Source organism: Aquila chrysaetos, chromosome 22 (assembly GCF_900496995.4).
Source record: "Aquila chrysaetos chrysaetos chromosome 22, bAquChr1.4, whole genome shotgun sequence".
In the NCBI taxonomy this organism is placed as follows: domain Eukaryota; kingdom Metazoa; phylum Chordata; class Aves; order Accipitriformes; family Accipitridae; genus Aquila; species Aquila chrysaetos.
Window position 1 is genome coordinate 13,182,624 of NC_044025.1, and position 11,203 is coordinate 13,193,826.

An 11,203-nucleotide genomic window follows, 5' to 3' on the forward strand; every position below is an offset into this window, starting at 1 on the left:
GTTTCAGCTATATCTGTCAGCTAAGAACAGTCTGACACAGCTTAAGGGAGGTGGGGGAGGGATTTATCAATGAAGTGTTTACATAATGCAGGCAGGCATTGTATACTCAAGGTGATATCAACTATAACAGGATAACAAATATCTAAAGACACTTTTATTCTCAGAGGCCTTTGCTCCAGGAGTCACTCTACAAAATTGCCTCCATGTTCCTCTGTGCATGACTGTAAACACTTTTATAGCATATGACATTTTATAGTACCATCACTTGGTTCTGATTAAAGCTTTTAATGGAGATGTGATTTTTTTTTTTTTTAATTTTTTTTTCTTTCCCCCTTCCGAGTTTTATTCCAAGCTGTCACTGACTAAAATTCAGAATTGTTTCAGGCAAACCCATTGGGTTTGCACACACATTGAAACTCTTTGTTTTAAGTGAAATATTTAATTTGACTGCAGAGGAAACTTTTTTTTTGTTAGTACTCTGAACTGTCAGCACAGTGAAAAATCGTTTATTGTACAGCTCCAGGTACTTGCTGACAGATTTGACTGTCAAACATTGAAAGTATGAATGAGAGAATTGGAAACTAAATACTGAATACCTGTGTGCTTTCAATTATTCTGCCCAGGAGCTCTTCCCGCAGCTCGGGAACAGTGGTTGCCCTCTTCTTCCTATATTGGTAATTGAAGCACAGCTCCTTCTTGGGGACAAAGCAGCACTGCGCTGCCTGCTCCTCGGAGGCTCTTGCTGTGGGATGAGATGGACCGAATGGCTGTGCAGTTCGTTCCCATCAGCCAGAAACACAGAATCAGCATGAACCTTTTCACCCAAACCGCTTGGATTTGGAGCTGACTTGTAATGTTTTAAACGTTTCAGTGGGAGGAGGGCTTCCTGGGGGGGGGTGGTGCGAGGATGGTTATTGTTCTAGCCATGCTGCTAAGACCTGCCTTTTGGGGACTGCTTTCAGTGCTTTGAGGAAAAAAAAAAAAAGGAATAGTAAGTTGCAAAGACAACTAGGTGAGCCTGGTTAATGTTGTGAGACTGAAAGGATGGTCTGTGGAATTTGTAAGTCAATCTGAACAGCTTGTTCAGTGATCTGGTTACAGTTTTATCTAGCTGGGATGCTGTGGAAGTTTGCTTCTCCATGTAACATGACCTTTAAAAATTGAGATGTGTCTTATTTTCATTTTTTATGTGCTTCTGTGATCACTGTTCAGCTAAGGCAGGATAAGAAGTAAGAGAGAAATTCTGCAGAATGTGGAAAATTAAGAAAGGTGCCTTTGCAGAACTTAGGGTATCCCTGGATGTCTGCAGCTGGAGGTTCTTTACACTCAGTAATGCAGGTCTCTACATCTAAGTTCTGCATGTGTAAAGGACAGCAAAGGCTCAGCTAGTCTCTGTTTTCAAAAATGTCTTTACTCCTCACAAATTTGCAGCTTTTTTTTTTTTTAATCATGCCATAAGGTACTGGTTCAGTAATTAACTGGTTCTTTAATAGAGCTACAATTACTTTGTTTCATGATAAGGGAAAAAAAGAATGCATTGCAAGACAGAGCTACTTTCGACATCTGGGAACCTCCTAACAGCTGGCTATCTAATGAATATGCATCTGCTTAAGAGGCTGTAGGCCATTAATAAACCAATAGATATAAAACAGAAACAATCTTTGTCAGCTTCAAATGAGATTGGATGCAATGTGCTGTGAAGTGTCACTGTCACATTGAATCGAGCTGGGGAGGTTAACGCTCGCTCCTCGCTACCAGCGGCTCCGTGGCGGAGAAGGCGGCTGCAGCCTCACGGCAAAGGGTGGAGGGAGAGGGCTGGCCTCGCAAAGCTTTGCGGGTGGTTTCTGCTGCATTTTGCCTCTTTATTTCTCCCGATGCCGGTTGTGTTCGAGGCACTGGTGACCTCTTATTCGCAATTCCAGCTAGTCTGTCTTTTTCGGTTTGACGGAGGAGGATGTGGTTTGTCCTACACAAATGATTTGAGCGACACTGGAATCGATCACGTGAATAAATGACTGGGGAGAAGTTACAGGAATGTGATGAAAAATGCACCTATTTGACTGAGACCTGGGGCTTTGTAAGGAGCCTAAAGAACAGCCCTTGAGCCATGTTGTACAACAGGACTGTTGTAGGGTGAAATAAACACCCTTAAAAACAGCGATGATGACCTCATTTGACTGTATAAATATCTCTGCCCCCCTAAGAGTTTTATCTGCACTCGTTCCAAGGTGCACAGCATCGTATGTTGTCCCAAACTCTAGCAGCGTCTGGTATCTTATATTTGTATTGTTCTGCACCTTCATTTCCTGTGGCACCTCCCATAAAACGTGAAGAGGATTTAGCATTATTTTAAGTATCCTTATCCCTTCTGCACAGCTGTCTAACCTGGGCTGGATTAGTCTAGTATGTTCTTCCTTTCAATGGATAGTCAGGCTGAACAGCAGCCTCTTGAGGCAGTGATAGTCATTTTGATGAGAAATGTTAACTAAGTAGAATTTTCCTAAGAGAAAAACTATGATTTCATCTTCAGCCACAGTAATGGTACAGGGTACTGTCACCGGTTGAATAACAGGCCTGCAGGCTCCCCTGGGACAGAGGTAGGGGTAGATTTATTTTTGGTTCTGGGGAACTGGAGTAGCAGTCTTGTACCTCGCCTCAACTCTGCTTTAGAGCCAGACTTAACCATCTATGTTTTAGTTCCCTGGAAACTCTCTGTAAATTGAGATTTGGAATTGTTTTCTTTGCAACTCAGTTGTAAAGGGCAGTCTTAGGTTCAGCAGAAAGATCACTGTAGCATTAAGCTTTTTGCCCCCAATTTACAGGTTTTAGTTATGAGAAAATGGAAGCATGAAAAGTTAAAATGGGAACATAAGTGCTCTGTAATTACTGCAGATCTTTTCTAGCAACTTCTCAAGAGAGAAAACTATTGCACATTGTATCATCACATTGATATAATTTAAGCCAAAATCTGTTAAAAAGATTGACTTAATTCCTAGAATAGTATTTGTCTTACCCTTAATTACTAAGTTTTAAACTGGAAGATTATTTGAAGTCTGTTTCAGAGTTGCAGCCACACTGGTGACAAATTTAACTTCTCAAACTTCTGGTTTTACATCAAGGGTTGGTGTAAACTGGAGGTGTAAACCTCTGCACTACAGACGAGCATCTTTGTGGCTTTTGCAGGTGTACAATTTTCTATTCTTGCTTCGGATGCGAGTGCCGCTGCGCTGCCTCAGCCCACGTCTCTGAGTAGGAGCAAGTGCTAGTCCATTTTGAGTAGAGCAGGTAGGTCACTGATTAGCAACCCACCTTCCCTCCCTCAAGAGCTCTGCCTTTCATCCCAGCATTAGCAGGACTAAGATGTTACGGTTTTATCTTTTTTGAGACAGACAAAAGAGCAAGCTGTATAGGAGGGCTGTCCTTTTAAATACTTCAACTTTTCAAGGTCATTTGTGGAGCTTTTATCAATCAGAAAGCTAAATTCATACAAAAAGCATCTATAATGAACCAAGCGTATCTTCAACCTTATCCCTTCAGCTGAATACGAATTATCTAGGAAGGTGCTTCAGCAGCCACGTTCACTGAGTTCAGCATCCCTGTGAACATCATATAAAGTAAGCAGAGAAGCCACTACTATTGTAGTTTGGCATCTATCAATTTCTTGTCTTTTTTCTGTAATTGATTTATTAATTATAGCATCTTAATGATCTATTTAAAATAAATAAACCATTTACACCATTTCAAAGGTATTTTGTGATGTTCAGCTGATATTAAAATAGCACCAGCCTTATGTGCTTTTTCAGCAAGTGACCTAATTAGTTAATAAAGTAATTGAATATTAAAAAGGATGTTGCAAGTGATTAAAATTTAAGAGCCTTCAGAACATTATTAAAGCTATAAATCATACATCACTGTTTTAATTTGCATAGCTACAGAATTACTAATGGTCCCACATGCATAAGCTACTTGGCAATTAGTCTTTTAACAAACTGTTGGTGATACTATGAGGTTACCAAAATCTTTCCCCATTTTTGACTTGCAAACAAAATCCAGGATCAGAGAACACCAAGGGTTAAATTCCTAAAAGCCAGGAAATTCCATTCTTTCATGTGTGTCTCTACCCCAGCCTCTCTTGGCCCCTTGTCCCTTGCCCTTCCAGCGAGGGGACCACAACCTCCCAAGTTCCACCGAGGTCTAAAAAGGAGAGGAGGAAGTATCTGCCTCCACCTTGAGCTTCCTAAACTGGGCTCCAAGTGGTTTTCCAGCCCATTTTGATGCCCATGAATCTCCCTACCCGGTGCTGGGACATTCTCCATTTTTGTCTCATACGTACGACTGTCACAGCATCGCTTTCCTTCCCCTTCACCTGGACTCCAGGTCCATAACGGCGCTGGTGGGACTGAGCAGAGCGCTGCTGACAGCAGGCAGTCGTACTTGGTCTGTGTCCCACGGACGTTGTCTTTGGGCTGTGGGTAAGAGCCAAACCAGGGGCTCGTCACCTTCCACTCCCTACGCTGGGGCTTGCAGCTCATGGGAAACCTTAAGGATCTGCAAACAAAAAAGGGCTGGAAAAACATCACTGACGGGAGCTACGTGCTCTGCCTGTACCACAGGGTACAGCCCGTTCGCCGGCACAGCTGTGGCAGTGGGGGTGAGACAGGATGACAGTTTTCAACATAGAGACAAACCATTTTGGCCAGATGAGCTGCCCCGGTCTCCCCTCTTGCCAGCATCTCTGCAGTGATGGTTCCCAGCCTCAGGAATGCCCTCCAGCGGGGTACGGTCCAGCACACAGGCAGAGACCAGGTCTGTCTCTGGCTTTAGGACTTGCAGCCCGACGAGAGAAACAACGGTGCTGCGGGCAAAGCAACCCCGACACTGGGCAGCTAAACAGCTGGAGCGGCCAAAAGCTGGTGAGGAGGCAAACAGCCAAGGCTGTGGCCACAGCCGAGCGACCAGCACAACCGCAGTGTGAGCTCAGCAGCCTCTTCCCCCCAAAGCGGCACTGCACGATGCATTGCTGCCTCCTCCCTGCACCGCGCAGGCGGCACTGCACGATGCATTGCTGCCTCCTCCCTGCACCGCGCAGGCGGCACTGCACGATGCATTGCTGCCTCCTCCCTGCACCGCGCAGCTCCCCCCGACTCGTTTGTTTGCTCCCACTCCAGACAGACTCACAGCAAAGGAGGGTGCCTGAGCCGTTGCTGATTTCCCTACGTTGTTCTCTGAGAGAGGCAGGGTCTTCTCTCTCCTTGCGAGCTGGGACTGCAGCATCCCAGCCCATCGCAGGAACTGGCACCTGTATGGCTCTTGCTCCCCAGCTCCGTCATCCCTCGCACGCTGCCCAGCTCAGTTGCTGCAGGTGGGCTGCTTGTGTAAGCCGGTACCTTCATCTTCTAAGTCTCAAGTCCTTTTTTTTTTTAATGGAGCAAAAGAAGACATTACAGAACAGCATTTACATGCAAAACAAAGATGCTGTTTCCACCCAGTCAGCAGAAGCCTTGATGCAGTTTTAGCTATTAAAGTGTGCTGGCTGCTACATTACCAGGAGAACTTCTTTTTTGTGCTGCAAAAAACTTTTCAGGAGCTTCCTTTGAAGCCTTTCTTGAGGTCAGGGACTGCAGCCTCTTGCAGTCTTTCCATGTCAGCCTGCAGCACTTTTTGAAAGCCCTTACACTGGATATTGTGACAAACGCCAGCTCTTTGTTCATTAGTTTACACTTGGTAATAGATGTGAGGCCAGGGTAGAGGATGGCTCTCAGCAAGCAATTCACACTCTGCTGCACTAACATTTGCCATGTCTTGAATAGTTGGAGACAGTACAATCCTCTTTTAAGGGCCTGTGTTTTTAATTAAAACAGCAAGCTGAGGAATGGGTGACTTTGGAGCATTTTGACCCAACAAGGAATGACAAGCACGTGGCTACTTTTAAAATAAATTAATTAATACCTACTATCTTACCAATATAAAACTGTCAGCACATGAGGAGGGTGGGCAAACCCAGATACAAAGCAGTTTTGTAAATTAGGCTACGTACATGCAAACGTTACTGCAATACAAGGAACACAGCGAGTGCCAAAGGCGAGCTAGAAGAGACTGGAGTTGGTACCAATTTGCACCACTGGGCTGATTTTAGGGCAAGTTACAACGACCTGTTTCGGTGCATCTTGACTCCACCACCCAGTTTCACTTCAACATTGCAACGTCACCTGCCGGCGCTCCCAACATCAAGGTGAGAAGGGGCCAGGAGCCCCCACTGGGGTGACACATCAGCTCAGGGGTGCCTGCGGGTGCATGTTTGGACGAGCAGAGCCAGTGCTTCCCACCAGGGAACCCTTTCCCAACCCCCGGTCGGTAATGGTCTCATACACCGCATGCTGCCCGTCTGGCTTTCAGATGCGCCTGTGCAAATTTGGTAGGTGGTTTTTTAGCCATGAAGCTCAAACCCCTGACTAAGATCTAACTGTAGGCCAGGAAGCGCCGTCATCTCACATACACACAGTTTTTCAAGCCTGCCAAAATATTGATGACACCCCAAAGAGAACTCTAAGTGACACTGGAAGAGTTACCATCAGAGTATCTTCCCACCACATGACCTGCTAGAGCATCTGCACCAAACCTTAACTACCAAAAAACAACAGGACAGGCACATTCCCACTCCTAGCCACATTCACAAGGTGTTAGAGCAGCTCGCAGGAGAGGCATAAACATATTCCCTTGAGCATTGCTTTGAACCTGTTTATCCCTGGGTTTGGAACTGCCTCCCAGCAATGCCCTGGATGCAAGGAGGTCCTGCAGAGAGTCCCCCCCTTTTTTCAGCTTCCCACTGCTTTCATTTTGGAGCCTCCAAACAACTAAAAGTAAGTTTTTCTCCAGTTGTTTCTTCCACCGTTTTGACAACTTTGGGATGTTGCCTAACATTTGCTTGCTTTTCCCTAAAAGAATCAGCAAAACCCCCTTCTTCCCAGTAGAGAAGGGTAAGATCAGTAACTTTCTGCTTTCTGGTCCAGCTTTTCCCATGCTCGTAATACAGACCACCGCTGACTCCAGCCTCTGCAGCCACGGCATCGTTTTGTGCTCTTTCCGCCGAGCGCGGCGCAGTATCCTGTTTGCCGTCCTTCCTGCTGCTCTATGCCATTAGAACGATAGTATCAGTTTTTCCACTCAAGCTCCCACATCCTTTTCCTGATCAACACGTCGTATGGTTGTTCCATTGACCACGCTCTGATGGGAAAAACTTATTGCGCTTGAGCCTCATGCTCCAGAAGGGCAGGACAGAAAGGGGATGGTTTCCTCCTTCAAGCCTGTGCTGGTGCATTTACAGATTGCTCTATCACAGCATCCATACTCTCAAAGCATATTACTCTATAGGATTTACTCCACTGCATCATTGTGCATAAACGATACACGATTTCTGCCTGTACATATACGACAAGATACGGATACCCATGCGGCGCTGTTTTACAGCCTGGGCAGCATCTGCTAGCGGTCGCTGTTTGCAGCTGTGTTCTAGTAAGCCCACCACCAAGCAGACTGACTCCTGCTCTCCTCCCACAGCCAACATTTCCTCCAGCCATGCCCATCATCCACGTCGGATGGCTATAAGACTCCTGCTACTCTTATACCCAAACCCACACACAACAGTTACCTGCGAGAGCCACGCTGCCGCTCCTGCAGCTTGGCCTGGCGATGCTCCCCTCTGCTAAGAGCTGCCTGCCATCGAGGTCTTCAGATTTGTGTCTGCGTATTCCCTAGGACAAATCCAGTGATGTTTTGCCTGCCCCGGTGTTCCCTTTGCAGGCTCTGGTGCAAGACCCAGAAATCGGTTTGCAGAGAGCACCCCTAAGCCAACACAGGGCAACAAATTTTTGGCCAGTTCCTGCCGTTGCCTCCTGTTGTCAGCCCCTGGCCTGGAGGTGAAGGTTCTTTCCCAGTGGCTTCAGCCATGCGATCGCTCCAGGACAACTATATTTATGGGGGAACTTGATTTGGCCTATCGAGGTGGGAATCGATGTTCTGCGGAGATCTAACGCGTAACCATTCACGAGGGCTGCGGCATTCGGGGCCTGACCTAGACACCGCGAAGCGGCGGATGCCGTGTCCGACGATCACCCAAACTGTGGGCTTGAGCTAGGCAACAGCCCGCACGCACCCCACGGATCCGCTCGGGATTTTTGGCTGCCCCGGTCTCACCTCCACCCGTTCTCAGAGACACGGGTGGGATGCAGAAGACGCAGCGAGGAGCGCGTCCATCCCTTACGCACCTCGCCATCAGGGAGCGGACGGTGGAGAGCCCACCCCACCACCCGCACGGCCTCCCGCAGCCCAGCAGGTGCCCTAGGACGGCGGTTTTGGGGAAACCCGCTGCCCCCGGGAGCCGGAGCGCTGCCCGCCCCGCTGCCTCCCCCGCTGCCCCCGGGAGCCGGAGCGCTGCCCGCCGCGGGGTTTCCCTTCAACCTACTGCCACCTCGTGGGGAGCGAGAGCAGCGAGCAAGGGGAGATGCCGGCCCCGGGGCGGCAGCAGCATTTCGAGGTTGGTTTTTTTTTTTTTTTTTTTTCCCGTTAGGGACGGGGAAGGGGCGGGGGAGAAGCAGGCAGGTGTTTGGGAATTGCAGTCGAGTCCGGTCCCTTCAAACCGCACTGCTGAAGTCACCTCCAGTTCATTTTGAATCATCCCTTTTTCTTGGAGGGAGCATCAGAAGATTTTCTGCTCGTTAAGAGCGGTGACGGGGCTTGGCAGAGTCTGCCTGGCATTTCCACCGATGCACCGCCTGAACCTGAAGGGAGGATCTGGCCAAGACTCCCAGGTGAAGAAAGAGGAACCTGAAGGGCTGTAACACGTAGGGGATTCCTTGAACAAACTTTTTGGAGCATTTAGTGCCCACAGAAGAGAGACATCCAGACCCCTGAAAGTTTCTCCAGTCCTTTCCCAGAGAACAGGGCCCCAGTACAGACCAGGAGCACACCTCACCCCCCTGCGGTGCCCATCCATCTCCTGCCTGGGATGGGTTTCCCCAGAGGGAGCACCAGGGCTGGGTGCTCCTCCCTCTGTTTTGGCCCATTCAGACAGGCAGTTGCAGGAACAGGGTCTGTGGGGTTTGGAGCTATGTCCCAGAGGAGTCCAGACCATCAAAATCAAGCAGCAAAAGCTTCTGGGCAATTGGCACAGGTCATTGTTTACATATACAGGATCTAACTATTCACTCTCCCAAACCACCCTTTAAAAAGGATCTGCATAAACAGTAGCATCCCAGAGCAATTTCTTTACATCTAGACCTGTGCGCTTCATTGTGCGGTGCGGGATGGGGCTGTTACAGAAGACATACCCAGGCCCGGTCTTACCTCTGTATCCACCATTTCCTAAGCGTAAGGCAGCAATGCCGCAGAGCTGCATGGAGCAGGCAACCTCACCAGCAAAATCACCCCAGCAGTAACGACACAACCAGCAGCTGGAGGGGGAGCAACGGCAAAGCTGGATAACAGTGAAACCCAGGTGAGCAAATTAAATGCAATCCCAAACTCAAACACTTCAGCTGGTCAGAGACCAGTGTAGATGACCGGCACACAAAAGAGATTTAAGAGTGACACAGGTGGCTATAATAAAAATAACTGTTTTAAAAGTTGCCAAATACTGCAAAATGTGAAAGGAGAGGTGAGGAAGAGGAGACGAGTGCCAAGACACTGGCAGGTGGAACAAGAGCCTCAAAGCAGCCATCAGGATCCAAACAATTACCTTCCCCTGGTGAAAGCTGCACCCACAGCCCAAGGTTGTGAAGGAAACCAATCTTGTGAGATACAATTATCTTGTCAGAGCTTCACAAAAACCACACCTCCATTCAGCAGAACTGAGGCAGACTGGCATTATCAGAATATCCAACTCAGCTGGTGCCATTATATACTCTTCCATTTATATCCACTGTCCATTAACTCAGAAACCTAATGATACCTATTTTAAATATTCAAATACTTGCTCAGATTTCAAGCAGGCTATGAGCATCACCCAGACTGACCCATAAACCAAACATGTGAATCAGCAATGTACTCATCTGTATTATTAAAACTTCATTTTTTACATACCCTTCGTCACTCAGATCATTTAAAGAGTTGAGGACTGCAAGGTTGCAGAAAACTAATAATCAAACCTAAGAAACTGTCCATGTTATGAAAGATAACTGGACAGACGCATAAATGCCAAGATGAGAGAGATCTCCAAAGCTTGTAAGAAACTGTGGGGAATAAGCTAGTTGTTTGGGATAATAAATCGTTCACAACAAGAAGATGCAGCTTGAAGTTGAGAAGAACTGTTCAGAGAATTTTTCTTCCTGATCAAATGCTACCTGAATTCCCTCAGTATTGCTAAAAAGGCATAACTTCTCATAGCTAGGAGGGATGTCCCCTCTCCCCAATTTTTCTTTTTAAAAATTTCAACACTCTTCTCAAAACAGGGACAAAGCAACATCAGAAAGGAGGTGAAAGCTTTATAGAACTCCAGGAGAGCAGTCAAGATCAGCACTAGAATTTGTGACTCTTCCTTACCACTCCAGCTATCATTTTTCCTTAATTTGAGCAATACTCTCATTGGATATGAGAAGAATGCCTGCTTAAATACTCTCAGATGTATGTCCCCTGCATGCAAAAAAAAAAAAACCAAAACAAACCAACCCACACCACAAACCACAGAAAGCAAACTGACAAGAGCAGAAGTATTTGCTTTACGAGCAGCTGGAGCAAGGTCAGACATTATTGCACTCACGATGGAGCAGGTGGAGAGGGCTGGGTGAGCTCTTCACATCCACGTCAGGAGCTAACCTGGCCATCTGACTTCACTCATGGCAGCACAGAAAGGGCTGAAATGCTCCAATCTGCTACATCCACACAGGAGATCAAGTTTCTAGTTCAGGTGGCGCCATGTTTTAACTGGCCTTTCCACACTAGAAAAGTTACAGAGTTTGTTTTTTTAATATTTATGAGCTGTAAAACACAATGAGAAAAGCTCAGGGAAGGTTTTTTGTGGCAGTACAGAACTTGTTTCCCCAAGAGCTCGGGAGTACAACTGTTGCAGTTTAATCGACAGTTTTGACTCCAAATTAGGAAGGTATTTGAGCACACACCCTTAAGCACCTGCATGAATATCAAAGCAAAACTCATGTGCTTTGGACTTGTAAATTAAATGGACAGAACTACAATCTAAAAGAGCAAGAGT

General features: G+C 46.9%; 1 long non-coding RNA gene across 1 annotated transcript; it reads left to right on the plus strand.

Annotated features, from left to right (window-relative positions):
* The first annotated feature begins 2,416 nt into the window (after positions 1–2,416).
* On the plus strand, positions 2,417–3,641 carry LOC115334243. The gene is made up of 3 exons (XR_003921072.2): positions 2,417–2,597; positions 3,184–3,285; positions 3,390–3,641. It is a non-coding gene; the product is annotated as an uncharacterized LOC115334243 (long non-coding RNA).
* The last annotated feature ends 7,562 nt before the right edge of the window (positions 3,642–11,203 follow it).